General features: G+C 46.2%; 1 protein-coding gene and 1 non-coding gene across 9 annotated transcripts in view; one reads left to right on the top strand and one right to left on the bottom strand.

The window, feature by feature from the left end:
- wnk2 (WNK lysine deficient protein kinase 2) overlaps positions 1-25,593 on the top strand; it is a 150,555-nt gene that overhangs the window by 5,965 nt on the left and 118,997 nt on the right. The gene's annotated exons all lie outside the window — the stretch shown is intronic.
- On the bottom strand, positions 14,043-14,234 carry LOC116983593. The gene has a single exon (XR_004414748.1). It is a non-coding gene; the product is annotated as a U2 spliceosomal RNA (small nuclear RNA).

Genomic DNA, 25,593 nt, shown 5'->3' with positions numbered 1-25,593 from the left:
CGGAAGTCGGATCGATTTTTCTTCAGCAGCTGACAGCCCGAGGAAGTCTGCCTCCGATAAGCAGTAGAAAACTTCATTTTAATCCCGCCTCCCCCCCTCAAATGCGCCAAAGTCGCGCACACGGCCAGTGGCAGAACTGCAGCGCCGCTGAAGGTAAGTTTTGTAACATCGCTACTTTATGTTACTGTATTTTTCTCCTGGTATTGAAGATCCCTAGATCATTATCAAAACGTATATGTATGAGGGGCCATTATGAAGTTTATTTATGAGTTAAATATTCATGACTAAATGTGGAAGTTTTTAATGTCACACTTTTGGTGTCCAACGGGCTCCTTCGATGAAAACGATGAAAATTTGAGGAGGAGGAGCCCGAGGGCTGAGGGAGAGATAGGAAGACAGCAAGGGCTAACAACATTCGGAGAATTCAATGTTCATGCTCCCAGGATGCAGACTCCCCAAGCGGAATATGAGGTGCTGTTCCTCCAATTTCCGGTGCTGCTCGCCCTGGCCATGGAGGAGACCCAGGACAGAGAGGTCGGATACGGAATGGGAGGGGGAATTGAAGTGCTGAGCCACTGGGAGGTCAGGTTGGTTAATGCGGACCGAGCGGAGGTGTTCGGTGAAACGATCGCCCAACCTCTGCTTGGTCTCACCGATGTAGATCAGCTGACATCTAGAGCAGCGGACGCAATAGATGAGGTTGGAGGAGATGCAGGTGAACCTCTGTCGCACCAGGAACGACTGCTTGGGTCCTTGAATGGAGTCGAGGGGGGAGGTAAAGCGACAAGTGTAGCATCTCGAGGTTGCAAGGGAAAGTGCCCGGGGAGGGGGTGGTACGGGAGGGAAGGGAAGAATTGACAAGGGAGTTACGGAGGGAGCGGTCTTTGCGGAAAGCAGACATGGGGGGGAGATGGGAAGATGTGGCGAGTGGTGGGGTCACGTTGGATGTGGTGAAACTGAAGGAGGATTACTAGTTGTATGTGACGGCTAGTGGGGTGAAAGGTGAGGACTAGGGAGACTCTGCCCTTGTTGCGAGTGGGGGGATGGGGAGAGAGAGCAGTGTTACGGGGTATGGAAGAGACCCTGGTGCGAGCCTCATCTATGGTGGGAGAGGGGAACCCCCGTTCCCTGAAGAATGAGGACATTTCAGATGCCCTGGTGTGGGACGCCTCATCCTGGGAGCAGATGCGGCGTAAACGGAGGAATTGGGTGTTGGGGATGGAGTCCTTACAGGAAGCAGGGTGGGAAGAAGTGTAGTCCAGATAGCCATGGGAGTCAGTGGGTTTATAGTGGATGTCGGTCAGAAGTCTATCACCTGCGATGGAGATAGTGAGGTCAAGGAATGGTAGGGAAGTGTCGGAAATGGTCCAGGTGTATTTGAGTGCCGGATGGAAGTTAGTGGTGAAGCGGATGAAGTCAGTCAGTTGTGTGTGGGTGCAGGAGGTGGCACCAAAGCAGTCGTCAATGTAACGGAGGTAGAGGTCGGGGATGGGGCCCTGGTATGTATTGAACAAGGATTGTTTGACGTGCCCGACAAAGAGGCAGGCGTAACTGGGGCCCATGTGTGTGCCCATAGCTACGCCTTGTATTTGGAGGAAATGGGAGGAGTCAAATGAGAAGTTATTGAGGGTAAGGACCAACTAGGCGGAGGAGAGTATCAGTGGCCGGGTATAGGTTGCTTCTCCGGTCGTGGAAGAACCGGAGGGCTTAGAGACCATCCTGGTGGGGGATGGAGGTGTAGAGTGACTGAACGTCCATGGTGAAGATGAGAGGATGAGGGCCTAGAGAATGGAATGCGCGGAGACGACGGAGAGTGTCGTAGGTGTCTTGAACATAGGTGGGGAGGGATTTAACCAAGGGGGATAGGATGGAGTCAAGGTATTTGGAAATGTGTTCGGTAGGGCACGAACAGGCAGAGACAATGGGTCTACCGGGGCAATCAGGTTTGTGGATTTTGGGGAGAAGGTAAAATCGGGTCGTATGGGGCTAGGGAACGATGAGGTTGGAGGCTCGGTCGCGCAGGGCGTGGGAGTTGATGAAGTCGGTGATGGTGCTAGAGTTGGTGGCCTGGTGCTCGTCTGGTCATGGTCCAGGGGTAAGTAGGAGGAGGTGTCCGAGAGTTGGCGCGTGGCCTCAGCTTTGTAGAGATCGACGCGCCAGACTACCACGGCACCTCCCGTGTCGGCGGGTTTGATACAGGAAGTGCATACTGGTGCTATGCCAGGCCAGTGCAGTTAGTCCTGCTTTTCAGATACACATCCAGCTCTTTTAAATGCTGCATATGAATAATCCTAGTTGGCCATTCCGGACTCTGGATGGCTAATGTTTTGGAAAATAAATTCCTCAGAGATCCAAAACTGGTTCCATTCCCTTAAGAAAAGATAGTGATTTTGTAGAGTGTACTTGATTTCAAATAAAATGAGAGAGTTCCTTGCCTTCTCACCAATGCCACTACCAATCAGTGGTTAAAAGCTCATTGGTTGCAGTCCTCCTGTTTGTTTAATTCGCTGAAGGATCAGGTAGCAATACAAACCACCACATTCCTTAGATGATTGATTGCTGTCCAAGTTGCGTAGTTTCCCTTGTCTGATTTTTTTTTTTTTTTTTTTACAGTTCCATAATTTTTGAGAATAAATTGCGCACAATACTCCAGGTGCAATCTCTCAAGATCCCTGTACAAGTGTGGTAGAACCTCCTCGCTCCTAAATTCAAATCCTCTTGCAATGAAGGCCAATATGCCATTAGATTTCTTCACTACCTACTGTACCTTCATGCTTACTTTCAGTGACTGATGTACAAGGACACCCAGGTCCCGTTGCACCTCCCCTTTTCCTAATCTGACACCATTAAGATGCCTTCCTGTTCTTGCCACCAAAGTGGATGACCTCACATTTATCCACATTATACTGCATCTGCCATGCATCTGCCCACTTACCCAACCTATCCAAGTCACCCTGCAGCCTCATAGCATCCTCCCCGCAGCTCACACTGCCACCCAGCTTTGTGTCATCTGCAAACTTGGAGATGTTACATTTAATTCCCTCTAAATCGTTAATATATATTGTAAATAACTGGGGACCCAGCACCGAGCCTTGTGGCACCCCACTAGTCACTGCCTGCCATTCTGAAAAGGACCCGTTGATTCCTACTCTTTGCTTCCTGTCTGCCAGCCAGTTCTCTATCCATCTCAATACCCTACCCCAATGAGCTCCAATCTCTTGTGTGGGACCTTGTCAAAGGCTTTTTGAAAGTCCAGATACACCACATCCACTGGCTCTCCCTTATCCATTCTACTTGTTATTTGATGATCTTGGTTTTGATGCTGTGCAGTTATCAACACAATGTAACTGCTAATTAGAATATTTCAGTTATGTAGGTTTGGCAACATAGTTGTGACTTGTATTAACTCAAGAGACCTCTTGTGGCTAAAGATCAACACAGATGTATGTAAACAGCATATTTTAATATTCAAGGTCTTTAATTTAATTTTGAAGTTTTGCCTCTAGGATTGCAATGTTGCAATACTTGCATTAGTTATTAAATTGGTAAGCATGAACAGTAAAGTGATGATTTTTTGAGTTCTTGTTAATGCTATGTCTTTATATCAGCACCAAACTATATATTTTTTGTCTCGGTTGGATAATTGATTTGACTAATCTTAACATGAGAGAGTATTCATCCATCAAGCTTTTAGTGAAACCTAATTTTTCATTCTGTATGTGTTCCTGAAACCAGTTGAACATAAAACAGTATTATATAATTATTAATACTGGAATTACTATGTTTACCCGTTAAACTCACTAGCGACTTGACCTCGGAAGCAGGTGCTATTCCATTAAATGTCATGCTAAAATGGCACGTGGTGCCACACATGAGGTTGCTAAACAAAAAAGGAGCCCATGGTAAGGTACTTGCATGGATAGAAGATTAGATGACTGGCAGAATGCAAAGAGTGGGAATAAATGGGGCATTTTTTGGGTTGGCTGTCAGTGACTAGTGGTGTTCTGAAGGGGTCAGTGTTGGGTCCGCTACTTTTTCTCTTATTTTAATAATCTTGAGGGAATTGCTGGTTTTGGCCAGGTTTGTAGTTGATGCAAAGATGGGTGGAGTAGCAGATAGTGCTGAACAAGCAGCATGCTGCAAAAGCACTTGGTCAGTATGAAGAGTGGACAAAGAAGTGACAAATGGAAAACAGCATAGAAAGATGTACGGTCATGCACTTTAGTGGAAGGAATAAAGGAGTAGACTATTTTCTAAATGGGGAGAGGATTTAGAAATCAAAGGTCCAAAGGGACTTGGGACTGCTGGTGCCAGATTCCCAAAAGCTTAAATTGCAGGTTTAGTCGGCGGTAAGGAAGGCAAATGCAATATTAGCATTCATTTTGAGGGACTTTACCAGGTGCTAGTGAGGCCACATTTGGAATATTGTGAGCAGTTTTGGGCCCCATGTCTCAGAAAGGATCTGCTGGATTTGGAAAGGATCCAGAGGAGGTTTAGGGGAATGATCCCTGGGATGATTGGCTTAACGTATGAGGAGCATTTGAAGGCTCTGGGCCTGTACTTTCTGGATTTGAGAAGGATGAGGGGTGCATTTCATTGAAACCTACCAAATAATGAAATGCCTAGATATAGAGGACGTGCAAAGGATGTTTCCAGCAATGGGAGTGTCTAGGACCAGAGGGCATAGCCACAGAATAAAAAGATGTACCTTCAGAATGGAGACGAGGAGGAATTTCTTTAGCTAGAGAGTGGTGAATCTGTGAATTCATTGCCACAGACGGCTGTGGAGGCCGTTATTGAGTATTTTAAAATAAGAGATTAGTAGGTTCTTGATTAGTAAGGGTATCAAAGGTTAAGGGTGAAGGCAGGAGAAAGAGGTTGAGAGGGAAAGATAGATCAGCTATGATTTACTGGCGGAGTACTTGCGGGCTGAATTACCTAATTCTGTTCCTATGTGTTATGGTCTTACGGAAACTTTCCTGTGGAATGGATTGGACGATTGGTATGCTGCCTTTGTTTTGGCTTCCAATGGAGTAAAGGCATTGGGGATGGGGACAAAATTATGCAGTTTCCATTGTTAATATGTTGGTATTTCATAGGGCCACCATGTTCCTCATGATGGGTACAGGTATTAATTCCTTTCCATTTTAGCATCATATTTTGTTTGCTATATGCAATTTTTGTATAATGTAAATATTTTATAACATTTCAATGTTTGCATTATTGAACCCTAAATGAGGTACATTTGAGGTTGGGGAATAAAACCCCCCCCCTAAATTTCCCGTAAAGCATTCAGTTATTTAAACGCGCTATCCTCATTGACATAAAAAGCCACTGGTAAACAAATGACTCCTGCATGTTTCTAAAGGCTCTTGGGATGAAAGACGCCTATTTTAGGACCGTGTGAATGTTATAAACCACGGGAGATTAGATACATCTGTGTCCCTGTCTTCTCATTTTGCATGGCTTGTGCATTCATAGAGCCTCAGTTTCCCCAAAACATATCGATATAGACAATTCTAGTCAGGTTCTGGAATTGTGAAGCACCAACACAGGTATTGTACATCCACTCTTCTTACAATACAATACAATACAATACAATACAATTTATTTGTGTCATTTGAACCTCATTGAGGTTCAAATGAAATTTGGTTTCTGCAGTCATACACACAAGAAAAAGAACCAAGACACAACACAATTTACACAAACATCCATCACAGTGAATCTCCTCCTCACTCTGATGGAAGGCAAAGTCTTATCTCTCCCCTGCACTCCTCATTCTCCTCCCGATGTCAGAGTCAAAGCCACCGGCGGGCAATGGTAAATAAGTCCCGCGGCCATTAAAGCCGCGCCGGGCGATGCAAGGCCCTGCTCTGGGTCTTGGTGTTGGAGCCCCCGGCGGGCGCTAACAAGTCCCGCGGCCATTTAAAGCCGCGCCATGCGATGATGTAAGGCCCCGCTCCAGGTAATTTTCAACCCCGCAACTCGGGCGGGAGAAGTCGCCGTTGCGGAAGCCCTGAAAAGCAGTCTCCCAGCAGGGACCCGCGGGCTCCCGGTGTCACCGTCCACCAGACCTGCGGTTGGAGCCTCCGAATTGCCGGGGTCGGGTCACAACCGCGTGCCACCACAGCTCCACCCGCTCCGAACTCGGCAAGCATAGGTTCAAATGAAATTACGTTCATGCAGTCATAACAATAACAAAAACAAAACACACAATTAACACAATTCCACACAAACATCCATCACAGTGAATCTCCAAACACCTCACTGTGATGGAAGACAAAAGTCTTATCCCCTGTTCTCTGTTATTATTCTTCTCCCGTAGTCAAACTGTTGCATCGAGCTGATCGAAGCTCTTGATGTTAGAGCCCCCGGCGGGCGATGGTAAGTCCCGCGGCCGTTTAAGCCGCGCCGGGCGATGTAAGGCCCCGCTCCGGGTCGATTTAAACCCCTCGATTCGGGCGGGCGGGCGAAGTTTGCCGTTGCGGGAGCTTCGAAAAGCGGTCTCCCACCAGGGACCTGCGAGCTCCCAATGTTACCGTCCACAGGGCCTGCAGCCGAAGCCTCCGAAGCTCCGAAGTCAAGTCGGCCAGCTCCGCGATGGTGAGTCCGCAGGCTCTGCGACTGGAGCCCCAGCTCGATTCCGGTTGGAGGCCGCCAGCTCCACGATGTTAGGCCCCAACGACAACAGATACTCGACAAGGAAAAAGTCGGGTCCCCGTACTGGGAAGAGATTTTAAAAATTCCCCTGCCCCACCACATATACACAGCTAAAAGTAATATTAAACTAAAACCAAAACATACACCTAACAGGACTGAAAGAAAAAAAAAGACAGACGGACTGCAGAGGCCGCTGCCGCGAGACGCCGGCATCTTGATATACATGCATGCATGCATGCATGCCTCTGGGGAATTTGCATGGAAAGTTACATTTACTTTATATTTTACATTTCCATGCAATTAATGTAACAAAAGTTATTAAACTAATGCAGTGTTAATGCTTGTTGTATCAATGCACCTGGTGTTCTGGATAATGTGCAAGATTCACAAACTAGAACTTGAGATAACATTAAATAGTTTATTTGTTTGCTTTTATGAATGTAAAGTTGTTTCTCCTTCACATTGGCAGTAATATTTTTTATAATCCTTGCAGTTTCTGAATTTAAGTTGCATCAGATCAGATAAAAATTTCCACGAGTCAAATTTACTCTTGAAGTTAAAATTTTAAACATTTAAACTCGTTGTAAGAACGTAGTGGCCCGTGAGTTTACCGTAGTGACTCTTGAGTCTACCGTGGGTTTGGCCTGAGTGCCAGAAGTGAAATGTTGAAGATTAGTCAGATCTTAATGGAAAATGAATGAATGGATGGATGGAGGGGAGGGGAGGGGGGGAGAGGGGAGGGGGTAAAGAGGAGGAGAGGGGGGGAGAGGGAGGGGGGGGGGGGGGGGGGGGGGAAGAGAGAGTGCCTTTTTACTTCAACCCAAACCCAAACAACCATTTGCAGGCAATGTTTTTTTACCTCTAACCATATTTTCATTTTCAAACCAATTTAAGGGTACTCACAGTGCTGTAGACATTTGTCAGTGTAATCCAGAGCTCTGATTGAGGCACACCACTTGCAGAGACTGATTGAGGCACACCACTTGCAGAGACTGATTGAGGCACAGCACTTCCTGGTTTTATAGTCCCTCCACCTCCCTCCAGCAGGGGCAGCAGAGAGAATGGGGAATTTTGTAAAAACATTAATATCTCTGTCAATTTTAATCGACGGGAAAAATCCTCGCCACACATGCGGCGGAGGGCGCTCTGAGCGAGGTGGCCAAAAATGACGGCCGTAGGTGGCGGCGTACTCTCGGAAATCGCAGCACAGAAAGCCAAAACCGGTCAAGAACAGACTTTTAGTAATATAGATAGATGTTATAGCCAGCGAGGAGACATTTCTTCAGATAATGATTTTACAATGTGAGGTGACATTATAAGCCATGGGATATAGACACAAAATGCTGGAGTAACTCAGCGGGGCAGACAGCATCTCTGGAGAAAAGGAATGGTGACGTTTTGGGTCGAGACCCTTCTTCAGACTGGTTTTGTGATGTGCTGTTGCCGTATCTCTGAAGAGAAGTAATGGGTCGCGACCCAAAACGTCACCCATTCCTTCTCTCCAGAGATGCTGCCTGTCCCGCTGAGTTACTCCAACATTCTGTGTCTATCTTCGCTGGCGAGGAACCGTGCAAGTTTTCGCTCTCGAACACAGATAGCAGTGAATTATTAGGGGAAGAAACTCGCGTTCATGCCGCACGACGTGTTTGACCACCTGCCCCCGCTACTCAAGGAGCTTGTGCTGAGCGGTAACCAGCTGCGGAGCTTCAACTGGGGCAGGCTTTACCTGCTAGGCTGGTTGGAGCTGCTGGACCTCGGTAGCAACCTGTTGACCACGGTGCCTCGCATGCTGTCCAACTGCACCCAGACCCTGCGTTTCAACCTCACCCGCAACCAGATCTCCAAGCTGACCAAGGACTCCCTGCGGGACGTGACCTCCTTGCAGTACCTGGATCTCAGCTACACCAACCTGAAGACCATCCAGGCCTCCAGTTTCCCGGACAGCGCCTTCAAACACCTCCGGGAGCTGCGGCTAAGCGGCAACCACTTTCTCTGCACCTGCGATGCCAGGTGGTTCATGTGGTGGATCAATCAGACCACGGTCTACATCCCTCGCCTGTTCACCGATGTCACCTGCACCTCCCCCAAAGCCCACCGCGGCCACGGCGTCGTCACGGTGGACCTGCACTCCTGCGAGTTGGACTACCTGGGCATTGGCCTCTACACTTTCTCCGCCTTGATCACCTTCTTGCTCCTCTATTGATACTTAAAACAGGCCTTCATTCACGGTGGTGCAGCGGTAGAGTTGCTGCCTGACAGCGAATGCAGCGTCGGAGACCCGGGTTTGATCCCGACTACGGGTGCTGTCTGTACTGAGTAAGTTCTAGTAAGTTCTCCCCGTGACCTGCGTGGGTTTTCCCCGAGATCCCCCCACACTCCAAAGACGTACAGATTTGTAGGTTAATTGGCTTGGTGAATGTAAAAATGTCCATAGTGGGTGTAGGATGGTGTTAGTGTGCGGGGATCGCTGGTCGGCGCGGACTCGGTGGTCCGAAGGGCCTGTTTCCTCTCTGTATCTCTAAACTAAACTAAACTAACAGGGGAGAACACTGGACCTTCTAGGTCAGTTTATTATTTTACACTTATATACATTACACAGATCACGGAGTGTGAAATAAAGCTGGCAAGCCGAGGTCATGCAAGAAACGGAGGAAAACGGGAGACGATTTTATTCAGCAACTCCGTTCTGGCAGAACATCTATCCTGTGTTAAGAAACCTTACTTTTAGGGGATTTAAATCTTGAGTTCAACTACTACCTGAATTTAATCGATTTACAAAAGCTTTGAAGTTCTCCCTGCAGTCCGTTTCTTAAACACCTTTACGTTTTGCGCTTTTTTTGACAGCCAAGTACTTTTGACAGCCAAGTACATTTATTGCATTGTAGCAATGATAGGCAACGATTTGATAAAAGCGGTTAATTACATGACAAGAGAAGCATGCAGCTACATAAGAGACACGGAGAAGCTGATCATCGGGTCATGGAAGGCTTTTTATAGTTAAAAAAATGCATGACATCATTTTTATCCATGTGATGATTTTTCCACACGTCGGTAGTCGTTGTTGGCTCAAGAGTAACTCGGGAGAGGAACTTGGTACATCGCAGAAATGAGAAGTAAACGGCAAACTTAGACATACACGTGGGAACTCGTTTAAACTCGTGAACAAACTTGGAATCTCGTAGACAACCACGAGTTTGATTTTTTTCTTTCATTCGGGATCACTCGTGGGTGGCCTCGCAGGGCCATTAACTGCAAGTTTGTAATACTTACTAGGGGGCTGCATTCCTTCTGTAAGCCGGTCCTTATGTTACCACATGTTTATATTATGAGAGGGTAGATGTGCTACAGTGGTAGAGGATTTGTGTTAGGCTAATTGATATGGCTATTCTGAATAAAACGTCGTAACCGATTTACTGGAATTATCTTTATTTACTTTTACTGACTACCTGGATTTTGTAATTATAACAATAGTGAAGTAAGTCAGACAATAACTTTATCAACTATCCGTTAATAGTTGAGTTAATTAACTATTAACTTCATTAACTTCACCATTCATTGATATGGATAAATCAGACAGTAACCTCTAATATTTTTAGTGTTAAAATGTGGAAATTGGGGGGTACTGCCTGATTTGCATGTTCCTGCACAAGCTTCATTAATATTTCCACTTTAAGAATTAATACTAGATGAAAGGTGTTATAATGTGGTGATTATTTGCAAACTAAATGTGCTAGAATAAATTGGATTTCTGCATTGTAATATGAATGAAATTTTGGGTGGCACAGTTTGTAGAGCCACTGCCTTACAGTGCCAAAGACCAGTGTTCAATCCTGACCTCAAGTGCTGTATGTGTGAAGTTTGCACATTCTCCCTGTGTCCATGTGGGTTTCCTCCAGGTGCTCTGGTTTTCTCCCAAAGACATGTGGGTTTGTAAGTGGGTTAATATAGAACTAGTGTGAACGGGTGATTGATGGTTGGTGTGGACTCGGTGGGCCTGATGACCATGTTTCCATGTTGTATCTCCAAACTAAACTAAAGTTGTGATGACTCTTAATTACTATCATTCAACTCTGGCACTAAAATTGTCTTCTGCATGTTGAATCTTTTGGGATTTATTATTGAGGATTTCCTTTCTAGCATTTTATCTCTCTTTTATGTACGAGTTTTTGTTCTAACATGAACCACCAGATTTAGCTTTGCATGTCTTCATTCTGATTGAAAATGCATGTTGCTTATTCAAGCCGCAAGCCCTTACCATAGGATGTTGCCCCATATCGTATACTCCGTGGCAATAAGTGCCACATAAATGCCCTTGAAATGTCCATTCACAGCTGCTAACTACAATGGGGGCCTGAGCAGCAACATTTTCCACGTAGAGGGTAGTGGGTACGTTGAACAGGCTATCTGAGGAAGTGGTGAAGTTGTTACATTTGCAGCATACAACTGGTTGATGGCTTCTAACAGAGAAACGTAATGAAAAGCTGTAAAGCACATCTTCATACTGCCATTTGATGACGTGACTAAGTTGTACACATTTTAAAAATACATTTTAACTGTCCATGCTGCAATGAAGGTTAAGGAAAATCTTTTAATTAAATGTTGCCTATAATGATCACAATGATTCATTTTCATGATATCATCTCTTTTTCCCCATTTGATATCTCGTAAAAGTCGAATAACTAGGGCAACACAGTGGTGCAGCGATAGAGTTGCTGCCTTTTGCACTAGACCCGGGTTCGATTCTGACCGCAGGTGCTATCTCTGTGGATTTTGTACGCTTTCCCAGTAACCGGAGCGGGTTTTCTCCGGGTGCACCGGTTTCCTCCTATACTCCACTTTACGTACAGTTACGTTACGTAGGTTAATTGGCTTCTGTAAAAGTTGTTCCTAGTGTATAGGATAGTATTAGTGTACGGGGTGATCGCTAGTCAGTGCGGAGTCGGTGGGTTGAAGGGCCGGTTTCCACGCTGTATCTCTAAAGTAAGCTATCTTCAGTTAAAGAGAATGAGAAGTCTCTTGGTGGGAATATGTTTATTGCTTTAAAATCAAACTGCACAAAACTTCCCAAAATTACGTTGCACATTATACCTGATATAATAGTAAGATTAAACGAGAACTTACCAGTTTGAAGTTTGATCTGTATTTTATGAGGAGTTACGATGAGGGATTACGTGAAGAACCCGCTCAGTGCGCAGGCGCGGCATACTTCCAAGCAGCGGTGTGGAATCACAGATAGACACAGTTATTTGAAGTAAACATAGTAAAGATAAGGAGACATCAATTTATTAGTTTGATCCATATAATGAGGGTGGGAGCGGAGGGCACGTAATCCCTCATCGTAACTCCTCATAAAATACAGATCAAACTTCAAACTGGTAAGTTCTCGTTTAATCTTACTATTTTACTTCGGAGTCACGTGAGTGACTACGTGAAGACTTCAAAGCTCTGTGATTTCAAACCGTGTAACAGTTCATACTTCACTCGCTGCCGAAGTCATTCGAGGGAGGAAGTATGTTATCGTAATCAACCATGAATCTGTTTGTAAAAACAATAATGGTGTTATTAACAACAACAAGACCAATTGCTCCCCCGGGCTTAAATTATATATTTTTTGCAGATTCTTTTTCTGCAAACGATACAGGTTCTGTCAGTGGTTTGTTATAAAAGTTTGGAACGTATACTCCCTAGACCACCCTGCAGTAGCCAGGATGTGGTCCATAGGCTCGTCCATCCTCTTAGTTACTGACGTGGAAGCTGTCCTGGTGGAATAAGATTTTATACACGTTAGTATTTACTCCAGCAACTCCCAGTACCTGCTTGAGCCACTAGAGATAGTTTAGCTCATCACCCGACCATGAGGTTTCCTGTGGCTGACCCATAAGGCTTTTTCCTCTCCCTCGGTATTCCTTATTGTGTCGATCTCTAAGTGGGTCATGACACATAAAACGTGGTTCAGGCGGGTATGCCCGGAATTTCATGACTGGACCTGATGTTCCTGGTCTGTTCTGTTTGGCCAACCCTTGAATGGGCATGTGACACTATCTGGTGTTATAACCATGTTGTCCCATCGCAGTAGATGGGAGAGCTGGCTCTTTGTGTTGATGTAAGGCCACCAGCATGTCCATCTTCAGGGTAGGCTGTTCCAGGGTGATTGACCTGGCTGGTGATCATCCCCTAAGGTATGTCAGGATTTCACTGACATCCCAATTTGGGTGTACCTATTTCTGGGGAATGGATTGATATACCTCTCCTGTATCTGATCACCAGTGAGCGGTACCCAAGTTGAGTAGGCTAACAGAACATGTCCTTCATTGTGGTGAAGACCTGCCAGGAGCTCCAGTACAGTTTTTTGTTATAGTTGAATGTGTAATTCCTGTTTTGGAAACAGTGTACCATTTCTTGATGCTCCTCAGGTATGTTCCCTAGGATATGCGACGGAATGCTGTCATCAGGTTGATAGTGCTCCTGATCCAAGCACAGCAATGGTCTTCCCAATTCTGCAATTCTTTCAATGACCATGTCGAGGATCACTGGGAACCATGCTTGTGGACTTGGTCCACTGTAATTTGCGTAGTACCCGACTGATGAAGCCGTAGTACCTATTGAAGAGGTAGAAGGAAAGGAAAACATAGAGATTAGGTTCCCCCCACCCCTCAATACGCGGGAATGTCTCCATTGCCGCTGCCTTGAGATTGGTTTCATGTGACGTAAGTTAGTACGTGGTGATTTAATTGGATATAAGGAATCGATATCTGGTGTCCATATTGCTTAGTGATTTCAGCAAATATTTTTGGTTTAAATGTATGTTTACAGTATTTAGCTCACCTGATAGGTGAGTTACTGATGGTCAAACATGTTTGACGACATACGGTTCCCATTGTTAATAAATTGTCCCCTAATATCGATGTTCTCCGCCCAAGTGGTTTGGTATATGCCACCACTGATGTTGTTATCTTATAAACGAACATGCAAATTTGGTGGATTACTGAGCAAATGCTTCACTAGAATTAAGTAAGTTAATATATAACATGTTTAAGTCAATTCATATTGGCATTAAGTATTACAAGCTCAGTAACACATCAGGACACATAAGATGTTACTCAAAACAGGTGGAAGTGTACAACCATAATCCTTCCTGCCGATAAATTCCATGATAACACTACAGATTAATCCATTTGCCCCCATATTACAGGTATGGAGATAGTTTTGAACACTAGAATCTCAGCTCATAGGAAAGGTACAAAGTTCAGTAGCTGGTAATGCTGCTATATCCCAATTACTTTGCCACGTAGTTGATTGGCGGTTAATGCACCATGACTGATAGTCTTAATGAATACCAGATAACAACGTTGTGGATGGTCAACGTAAATATCTGGATATATATTTTGTGCACCGTTCCCAGAGGCACTGCAATACTGGGTCGATGCGTGGAGTGGACGGAGCAAGCCCCTATTCCATCTCCCTGTTCCAAAATTCAATTTAATATATGGTCCCTAGATAAGGGACGTATCAGATTATTAAACTGATAAGAACAGATACTACACTTGATCTTAGCCAAAAGGCCGAGAAGCGATGCAGCTAAAGCTGTATCCAAGGATAGTTTGTCGTTAATATATAGACATGCCATGACGGAATGTTTCTAAGTGTCAAGGCTAGTTGATTCTGGATAACTTTGACTTAAATGCCGCAACGCTCATCATGGTTACTCCATCCAGGTAATTGCGGTATATCCGAAACTTATATGAGAAGGTACTGAATAGTGTGCATCTTCAAGGTCGATGTCTACCATAAAGTATCCTTGGATCCATGGTAGTAGTTACAAATCCCATGAATGGGTATACCTGGTGAAATACTCAAGTAGGTTTATCAACGATGGTGCGACATTCACCATCGTGGGAGGGTAGACCACTTGGGGTGCTTGCTGAATTGGTGGCAAGATATTAATTCTATTCCCCTTATATTTATTTTTTGGTATATAACTACCAAGAGTGATAGCTTCCTAACCAGGCGTGATTCATCCACCCCTTGTTAGTACAACCCTTAACCTTTATGTGATGGTAGGAACCATACTTATCTGTCTTCATTGTTGTTTTCTTCGGTTTCTGGTTCCTTGTTCTTGTAGGGACGATGTTTGTTGGGGGGGTGGCACATTTTCCCCTGGGGCCTGCTCTGGGCCGTGGCCTAAAATGCTACAGGTTTGGCATGCAGGCCCCGAGCTTTCACCAGTACCATGAGGTAGACGTCTCTGGTGGACACGTAGAGGTACTGCTGTCTGGTTTAGTGTGGTGCTCATTCCAGACTCTGCCCTCTTGTGCCGAATAGTTTGAACACTTCGTCCAGTTTTTTAGGACTGGTTTGGTAAGTGCCAGGTAGCAGGATCTGTGCTTATGAGGTCGGCGTTCTCATAGTCCTGTTAATTTCATAGATTGAGGGCAGGTTTGTGAGTTCATTTCAGAAGTTATGAGGTATACCGTTGAACAGTAGGGTCAGGTGTTTTGCCATACTACCCTGCCCTTCTGGAATGAGCAGGTGGACATGATAGCCGACGTCAGGGTACCAAATGCATTTTTAAAATATTTAGGTTAAACGCGCTGCTCAATGTATCCCCCAATAATGGCGGGCACTTTGAGTAAATGCAATTTAGGGGAGGCGTGATAAAACCAACGCCTCATGGCTACCTGTCTTGGAGAGGTTTTTTGGAAAAGACAGGTAGTAAGCTGGCCATCAGTTGAGACTGAAAAGCCATCTCACTAGTGGTGGAGCCACATAGCGGCCACACCCAGCAGCTCTTCCTGATCCTGTACCTCAAGCATACTCCCGATATTGTTCAGCCAGTGACCCCTCTTCATGACCAGCCCAGCCACTGGTCACCCCAAAGCTAACCACACTAAGGAGGAAGCGATGGGCAGTGCCTAGGCACTGTGGAGGGTATGCCTGAACCCTCCAGCGAGACTGCCCCTCACGTAGCGTGTCTCGCAGGAGCTCCTGCTCCAGGAGCCGCTCCAGCGGCTCAGGCGGCTGTCTCTCTCCCTGCCGGTGGAGAGACGTCCCCTCCGACAAGTCGGAAGCCACCGGCCGGATGCCTCTTCGGATGGCTAGACATCCAGCCCGCAGCTCAGGCACTAGCGGGACTGGCTTCGGCGCGGTGTGGGGATAGCGGAACGCCCGGTTAAATGTTCCTACCGCCTTCTTCTGGAGCTTTTGTGCCTTGTAGTAGCGAGAGCGCCCCTCAAGCAGCGCGTCTCGCAGGCACCTGCCCCGAGAGCCGCTCCAGCGGCTCAGGCGGCTCTCTCTCCCCCCGTGCGGGTGGAGAGACGTCCCGTCCCAAATCGGGAACACCTGCCGGATGCCTCTTCGGGTGGCTATACATCCAGCCCGCTAGCGGGCTGGGCTCGGCACGGTGTCGGGGAATAGCGGAACACCGGGTCGCTCCTACCGCCTGTTGCTGCCCCCCTTCCCCCCGACGGGAAACGTTCCTCCTCGAACGGGGGACAGTTTTGTTCCAGAGCATTTTTCTCTGCCTGTAAAACACAAGCAGAAAAAGGGGCTCCTCTGTAAAAGAAACCCGACCTCAGGATACTCACCTGACGGTCCGTTTCATCTGTTGCGGGAGTGCCTAGCTCCCGCTGCCGCTGTTGCACTGCTGGCGTAAATGCCGCGCCTGCGCACTGAGCGGGTTCTTCACGTAGTCACTCACGTGACTCCGAAGTAAAATTATAGTTTCTCAGCATTATCTTTTTTTTCTTAACTAGTAATTTTTGCATCATCATTATTGTAATAGTAGTTTTACTGATGAACATATATGGGAGTGAGGTGCAGATATATTTATACTGCATTTGAAAATTAATAAGCATCAGAGTTCTCCATATCCTGGCCTGAATGTCATGGATATCTATACAGATCAAGTTAGAGACATAGTCATGGAGTCATACAGCAAGGAAACAGTCCCTTCAGCCCAATTTGTCCATGGCGACCAAGATGTCCCATCTACACCAGTCCCGCCAGCCTGTGTTTGGCCTATATCCTTCTAAACCTTTCCAACGCAACACAACACAAATGTCTTTTAAACATTGTGACGGTGCCTGCCTCAAGTACCTCACAATTTCCCCCATCTTTGTGCCAACAGCCAATGTAGCAACTACACCACAGTCTATGGACTTTGATTTTCTGTTCATATTACGGTTATTAATTTATCAAATTACTTTGATTATTTGTGTGTATTGTTTACAGGCTTGTTAAGCTAATGCCAGGAATAATTCTGTACCAATGATAATTAAGTTTGACTCTTAACTCCCTCAAGTTAATTTTAGGCAATTATGAAAGATGAAGGCCTTTCATCAGTGCCTGTCGCATGCCTGTAATCACATCTTAACCATCAGAAAAATGCTACGTGATAATAATGAACCAATTTGAATAAGATGAGAAGGAAAATATTTAAAGGATTGAGTGGCAGCTTTTTCACAAGGTGGTGTGTAAATGGAAACGGATGTGGTCGAGGTGGGTTAGGGTTAAATGCAACTTTAAAAGAGGTTTGTACAGGTACAAGGATAGAAAAAGTTTGGCGTGATTTTAGAATTAGCGCAGGTAAGTGAGACTCACCAAGATAAGCAACTTGTCGCATGATGAGTTGGGCCAAAGAGCCTGTTTCCTTGCTTTATAGTTATGGTACTAGACTAAGTGGGACCCGTTGGGTCCCAGCATCACACGGGAGGGCTGGTCACCAACGCAATATTCCACCTCTCCACCAATTCCAATACTGCTCACCAGTGGGAGTGGGGGGGGGGGGGGGGGGGCTGTCTGTTGCGCTAGTATGGGTGTTGTGGGCTGAAGGTACTGGTTTCCAGAGTGCTAGTATAGACATTGTGTGCCGTATGGATGCTTGGGCAGGCATCCAACTGTTGCAACAATTTTTAAAGCCAAGCCAAGGCAAACAATTGGGCTGCAGCTACCCGACAACCAAAATTCATTTTGTGAACACAAACTTGTTAAAAAGGCGGGGCAAACAATTGGGCTGCAGACACCCGACAACCAAAATTAATTTTGTGAACACAAACTTGATAAAAAGGAGAGGCAAACAATTGGGCTGCAGACACCCGACAACTAAAATTCATCTTGTGAACACAAACCTGTCAAAAAGGCGGGGCAAACAATTGGGCTGCAGACACCCGACAACCAAAATTCATTTTGTGAACACAATCTTGTTAAAAATGGCGAGGCAAACAATTGGGCTGCAGACACCCGACAACCAAAATTCATATTGTGAACACAAACTTGTTCGAAAAAAGGCGAGGCAAACAATTGGGCTGCAGACACCCGACAACCAAAATTCATTTTGTGAACACAAACTTGTTAAAAAAAGGCGAGGCAATATTTCAAATTATACTTTTAGACCCTTTAGAAGAAGCAATGAATATTAAGGCTGATTCACAAAAACTAATATCATACTATTATAATAATATATTAAATAGAGAATTACCCTCAACAGAGGCACTAAGAGAAGATTGGGAACATGAACTAATGAGAAAGATCCCGAAGGATAGATGGGAAAAGTATCTGATGAACACACATAATTGTTCCATTAATGAAAGACATAATTTAATTCAATTTAAATTATTACATAGACTATATTATTTAAAAACGAGGTTGAATAAATTTTACCCAAACGTCTCTCCCAGATGCGATAAATGTTTGTTTGAAAATGCTGATATAATACATTCATTTGTAGGATGTATAAAGTTGAATAAATTTTGGAGCGATATATTTGATATATTTACAAAGCTTTTCAAGTCAAGAATAGAACCTAATATGGAATGGATTATATTTGGAATAATAGTAGAAGATATCAATTTAAATAAGGACCAAAAAGTTTTTTTAAATTATGGGTTAATAATTGGAAAGAAATTGATACTTAAATTTTGGAAAAATACAGCTATTCCAACTGTTAAAATGTGGATTAGGAATATGATGGACATAGCACGCCTTGAAGAAATGAGACCGACTAATAGATAAATATGACCGATTCTTAAGGAGTTGGTCCCCTTTTATCGACTTTTTGGAATCATGTGATGCAGCGGTACCGTAAAGATTACTGATTTCAGGTCATGTCGCGGATAGATTTACATCTCCGAATAAAGATTTAAGGGTCTTTTTCTCCTATTTCTACTTTCCACTTTTTCTTTTCTTATACACACACTTCACATTTTTCTATTTTCTACTATCTATTTTTCCTCTCTTTCTCGTCTCCAATTTTTTTTTTTTTTTTTCCCTTCTTTTCTTTCTTATTTCATTTTCAAAAACATAAAACTAGAGGTTGTACATAGAATGTATAATTACGTTATGACATAGTTGGCACCTAAAATTAGGTCCCACTGTATTGTTTTGTATTGTACTAGCTTCTAATAAAATAAACAAAAACAAAAAAAAAAAAAAAGGCGAGGCAAACAATTGGGCTGCAGACACCAGACAGCCAAAATTCATTTTGTGAACACAAACTTGTTAAAAAGGGCGAGGCAAACAATTGGGCTGCAGACACCTGACAACCAACATTCATTTTGTGAACACAAACTTGTTAAAAAAAGGCGAGCCAACAATTGGGCTGCAGACACCCAACAACCAAAATTCATTTTGTGAACACAAACTTGTTAAAAAGGGCTGCAGCCACTTTACAGCCGCATAGAGGGGACTCACCGTGGAATAGACGTGTGTTCAGTGTTATTCGCAGCTCAGAGAGCCGTGACCTTCTCGCTTCCTGGTCTGGCAGAGACTGAGTGAGGCACGACACTTCCTGGTTTTATAGTCCCTCCCCCTGCTGCCAGCGGGGGCAGCAGAGAGAATGGGGAATTTTGTAAAAACATTAATATCTCTCTCATTTTTCATCGATGGAAAATATCCTCCGCACTCATACGGCGGAGGAGGGCTCTGAGCGAGGTGGCCAAAGATGACGGCCGTAGGTGGCGGCGTTCTCTCGGAAATCGCAGCACTGTCGGCCAAAAGCGGTCAAGATCAGAGATTTAGTAATATAGATAGATATATGACTTTGTAACTGAAGCCTAGATCCTAAATTTTTTCATTCAGGTTACATCAATAAGCAATAACATTCTGTTAATTTTCCTAAATATTTGCAGAATTTGCCTGGGCACCAAATATCCAGGTTCCTCCCCATGTCAGACAAATAACTATACTTGAATGAGTATACTTTAAACAATTTTTCCATGTGGGGTCCTTGAGTGATAGGAGCAGAATTAGGCCATTCGGCCTATGAAGTCTACCCTGCCAGTCTACCAGTCTACTTCTTGAGTGAATGAGAACCACAAATTTGCACTCTAGCAGCTATTAGAGAAAGAATGGGTCTATATTTTGTGTCTATCTTCGGTTTAAACTAGCATCTGAAGTTCCTTCCTACACAAATGAGAGATCATGTGTAAAAAAAATGATATTTTTGAAATTCTTTTTTAAATTAAGATTGAGGCACCTGGGTGTCCTTGTGCATTGAGCAGCAAAAAGGAATGGAGCGAGCGAGCAACTAGGAGGGCAACTGTTACGTCTGGCCTTTGTTGGAAGAGGATTTGTATACAATAGAAGAGGTGACGTTTCAATTATATAGTCCCCTGGTGCAATGGTATTTGGAATATTGACATTACGTGAAGAAGGATGTACATCCAACATCAGAAGGTTCACCAGATTGCATCATTAGGAAGGATGAAACAAACTGGGTTCATATCTTGTGTTTAAATGAATGAGGTATGATTATGGAGATTGTTCGAGTAATTGTTTTCCTGTCACTGGGTTGTCTAGAACTAGGGGTCCCAATTCCGGAAGTGGTGGTGCTGTTGACAGCTGCGGCTCGTCTGCAGTCCGTCTGTTTTTACTTTTTTTGTTGTTTTCTTTTGTCCTGTTTTAGTTAAATTTTAGTTTATTAGGTTGTGTATGTGGGGGGGGGGGTGAAACATGATTTTACTTCGGAGTCACGTGAGAGACTACGTGGAGAACCCGCTCAGCGCGCATGCGCGGCATTAACGCCAGCAGTGCAACAGCGGCTGTAGCGGGACTTAGGCACTCCCGCTACAGAATGAAACGGACCGTCAGGTGAGTACCCTGAGGTCGGGTTTCTATTACAGGGGAGCCTTTTTCTGCTTGTGTTTTACAGGCAGAGAAAAAGGCTCTAGAACAAAACTGTCCCCCGTTCGAGGAGGAACGTTTTCCGTCGGGGAGTGGGGCAGCAACAGGCGGTAGGAGCGTTTACCCGGTGTTCCGCAATTCCCCGACACCGTGCCGAGCCCAGCCCGCTAGTACCTGAGCAGCGGGCTGGATGCATAGCCACCCGAAGAGGCATCCGGCAGGTGTTTTTCCCGATTTGGGACGGGACGTCTCTCCACCCGCACGGGGGGAGAGAGAGCCGCCTGAGCCGCTGGAGCGGCTCTCGGAGCAGGTGCCTGCGAGACGCGCTGCTTGAGGGATGCTCTCACTTCTACAAGGCACAAAAGCTCTAGAAGAACCTGCCCCCACCTCGACTCCAGCGGAGGAGCGTTCCATTGCAGGGGGGGCAGTAACAGGCGGTAGGAACAATTACCGGGCGCTCCGCTATCCCCATCACCGCGCCGAGCCCAGTCCCGCTAGTGCCTGAGCTGCGGGCTGGATGTTTAGCCATCCGAAGAGGCATCTGGCCGGTGGCTTCCGACTTGTCGGAGGGGACGTCTCTCCACCCGCATGGGAGAGACAGCCGCCTGAGCCGCTGGAGCGGCTCCTGGAGCAGGTGCCTGCGAGACGCGCTGCTTGAGGGATGCTCTCACTTCTACAAGGCACAAAAGCTCTAGAAGAACCTGCCCCCACCTCGACTCCAGCGGAGGAGCGTTCCATTGCAGGGGGGGCAGTAACAGGCGGTAGGAACAATTACCGGGCGCTCCGCTATCCCCATCACCGCGCCGAGCCCAGTCCCGCTAGTGCCTGAGCTGCGGGCTGGATGTTTAGCCATCCGAAGAGGCATCCGGCCGGTGGCTTCCGACTTGTAGGAGGGGACGTCTCTCCACCCGCATGGGAGAGAGACAGCCGCCTGAGCCGCTGGAGCGGCTCCTGGAGCAGGAGCTCCTGCGAGACACGCTATGTCTCGCTGGAGGGTTCAGGCATACCCTCCACAGTGCCTAGGCACTGCCCATCGCTTCCTCCTTAGTGTGGTTAGCTTTGGGGTGACCAGGGCTGGGCTGGTCATGAAGAGGGGGTCGCTGGCTGAAGAATTCGGGAGTATGCCAGGGGTGCAGGAACAGGAAGAGCTGCTGGGTGTGTGTGGACCGCTACGTGGCTACCCCACGTGCAGGAAGGCCATTAGAGCCTAAAAACTAACGGCCAGTGTTGACCACCTCTCCGACAGGCACCTACAAGGGCAGGTGGTTAATAAGGCTTAAAATGTACAGCTCCAATGAATTATAGTCCTTCAAAGTGCCGGCACTCAACAGCCAAATCTGGGGGCACGTCGGGACAAATACTCGGACCAGGAACTGATACTGCAGCGGATCCTCAGGCTCCTGACGTCAGCCATCACACCATTTGCTCGTTTTCTGTGGACAATACGGAGATGACCACTAACTAACAAATCACTCTCACACTGTTGTGCAACACGCAGAGCGAGATAAATTACCTCCGTATATAAATCATAAGACCTGCCCTAAAATCCCGAATTTGGGTTGTGCTAAACCCCAGCCACTGAGTCAGCCTCACAACTCTTTGGCAAAAAACCTCATGGGAATAAAAACTTTCGGCCTCATGAGGGCAGGCCCCAGGACGAGCAAACCCCAAAAATACAATACCCAAGTGGCAGCACCCCATCGCGTCCACTAGTCGACGTCTACCATATGGGACTGGTGAAAGCTCGGGGACCGCATTTTTTTTATGCGGGAGTCTTTTAGACCATGGCCCAGAGCAGGACCCCATGGAAAATGCGCCACCCCCCAACATCACCGCCACGTCAGACAACGCGCCAGACTCGCTGGTCTGGGAAGAGACAGAAGAAATGCCCATATCCATGGAGGTAGGTGGGTCTGGTGCCTACAAGAATATGTAAAATAAGGAATCTAATTTCAAAGGATACTTTATGGCAAGCATTGGCCTCAAATATGCTTACTATTCAGTACCCATTCAAAAGGATCTACGCAGATACCTAAAATTTACCTGGATGGGGCAACTATGATAGTTAAAGCATTACCCCATGGGGTAACGTCAGCTCAAGGTTATTCATCAAGATACTAAAACCAGCCCTGGCAAAACTAATAAGAAGACCATGGAATTGGCTATGTCAGCTGTTTTTCAGCTACAAAACAGTTTTCGAAACCCTGGGTTTTGTTTTACATCCAGATAAATCAAAGTTGAAGCCATCCACTATCATGGACTACTTAGACTTCACAATTAATTCAGTCCATATGACTGTAACTTTGCCAAAAGACAAAACGGTTGAATTGGCACAATTATGCCACAATTTAATGGTCAACGAGCAACCAACTATTCGACAAGTATATCGCCATTCCGGAAGTGGCGGCGCTGTGATACAGCTGCGGCTCGCCTGCAGTCTGTCTGTTTTTACCTTTTATGTTGTTTTTTTTGGTCTAGTTTAGTACATTTTTTGGTTATTAGGTGGTGTTATGTGTGTGGGGGGAGGGTGAAACAGAGCTTTCTGTCTCTCCCTTCGGGGGAATGCGACTTTTTGTCGTATCCCCCTTCTCTTCCCCCGTCTGCGCTGAGGCCTAATGGCGGAGCTGGCGGCCTCCAACCTGCGACCGACCTCGAGGGTCCGGAGGTAGAGCCAGCCAGGACTCACCAACGCGAGGCTGGCCGTCTTCGAGCTGCGGCGGCGTTCGGGTAGCGGCACGACTCGGCGCTCCGGTGAGGGCGAACGGTGCGGGGCTGAGACACTCCTGTGCGGCCGGCACGGCTACCGGCTGGAAGGCGCTCCCGTGTGAGCAGCCCGGTGCGGGGCTGAGACGCTGCCGTGTGGGCGGACCGGCTACCGGCTGGAAGGCGCTCCCGTGTGAGCAGCCCGGTGCGGGGCTGAGACGCTGCCTTGTGGGCGGCCCGGTGCGGAGCGGAGACGGTGCTACGGCGGCTGAGGCGGCGTTCTGGCGGCGGCGACCTGGATCCGGGGCTCGGCCGCGGGCCAATGGAGGACAATGTCGGGAGCTCGCAGGTCACAGGCTGGTGCCTGTTTTCCGGAGCACCCGTTGCAACAGCTGCGGGCAGCTTCGACCACCCCCCGGGCCGCGGAGCTTGAACCGCGGGACTGACTTACCATCGCCCGGTGGGGTATCGCCTCGGCGCAGAGGGAGAAGAGGAGGGAAGAGACAGTAACTCTAAGACTTTTGCCTCCATCACAGTGAGGAGGTGTTTGGTGAACTCACTGTGGTGGATGTTAATTTGTGTTTATTGTGTTTTGTTATTATTACATGTATGGCTGCAGGCAACAGCATTTCGTTCAGACCGAAAGGTCTGAATGACAAATAAAGGATTCAATTCAATCAATTCAATTCAAGTAGCAAGAGTAATTGGGAAAATGGTAGCAGCATTCCTGGCTACACAACTCGGACCATTGCATTATAAAATCTACAAAGAGCAAAGGTACAGGCATTAAAATATCATGCAGGCCATTATGATCGGGTCATGAAATTACCCACTGAAACTATATCAAAACAGTTGGCATAGTTTCAGCCCTATCATTATCTAACAGGTGGTAGATGGACTAACCTAAAGTCATCATTACTACTTACACGGGGCATTAATTATTTAGCGATGTTGGGTGCCTTTTATGGATTCAAAGCATATACATCAAATATGCATCACTGCATGTACGGTTACAAATGGATAATACTATGGTGGTGGCCTACATTAACCATATGGGAGGCATAAAATCGTTATCATGCGACAAATTGGTCAACACAATTTGGCAATGGTGTGTCAAAAATACATATTTGGCTGTCAGCAACTTACCTATCAGGTAAGCTAAATACAATGGCAGACACCAGGTCACGCAAATTCAATGACAACATCGAATGGATGTAAAACCCAAAGTATTTGCAAAAATTATCAAGCTATATGGCATGCCAGATATCGATTTATTTGCATCAAGGCTAAATCACCAGATACCTATGCATGTCGCTTGGGAACCAGACCCAGAGGCAGCAGTGGTAGTAGATGCCTTCACGCTGGATTGAGGAAATTCCTTCTTCTATGTTTTCCCTCCCTTCTGCCTCATCAGTCAGGTACTACGAAAAATACAGATGGACTCTGCATCAGGGTTTGATAGTACCCGACTGGCCTACACAGCCAAGGTTCCCAGTACTGCATGACATGTTTGTTGAAACACCATGTCAGCATCCCTTTCGAACATCCACTAAGAAGCAGTACTTAACCAGCATCAAGAAATGCGAGAAGTACTGCCAGGAAACAAGGACCACGTACACAACAGCAACAGTCACCAACGCACTGGAGTTCCTGGCCTACCTACCACAAAGAGGAATCAGCTACAGTGCCGTCAACACAGCAAGGAGTGCCCTGTCTGCTTATTTGAAACCAGCACCAGGACAACAGCCGATGGGATCCCATCCACTGGTGGTCAAATTAATGAAGGGCATCTATAACATCAAACCCCTAGACCAAGGTATACCCATTTATGGGATGTCAGTGTGGTCCTGACGTACCTCAGGGGATGGCCACCAGCCAGATCCCTCAGCCTCAAACAAACTACCCTGAAAACGCTCATGTTGATGGCACTTGTATCCACTCAGAGGGTCCAGTCACTACATCGATTGCGACTGGACAACATGGTGACCACCCCAGACCAGATCTCGTTCATCATCCAGGGTCTGGTAGAACAGAGCAGGCCAGGTATAGCCAATCCAGTTGTGGTGTTCCGGGCTTACCCGTGTCATGACCTATCTACTATATTATATAGAC

This window comes from Amblyraja radiata, chromosome 18 (genome assembly GCF_010909765.2).
Source record: "Amblyraja radiata isolate CabotCenter1 chromosome 18, sAmbRad1.1.pri, whole genome shotgun sequence".
NCBI classification, from domain to species: domain Eukaryota; kingdom Metazoa; phylum Chordata; class Chondrichthyes; order Rajiformes; family Rajidae; genus Amblyraja; species Amblyraja radiata.
The sequence above is the reverse complement of the archived record's forward strand: the minus strand, read 5'-3'. Positions and strand labels throughout refer to the sequence as shown.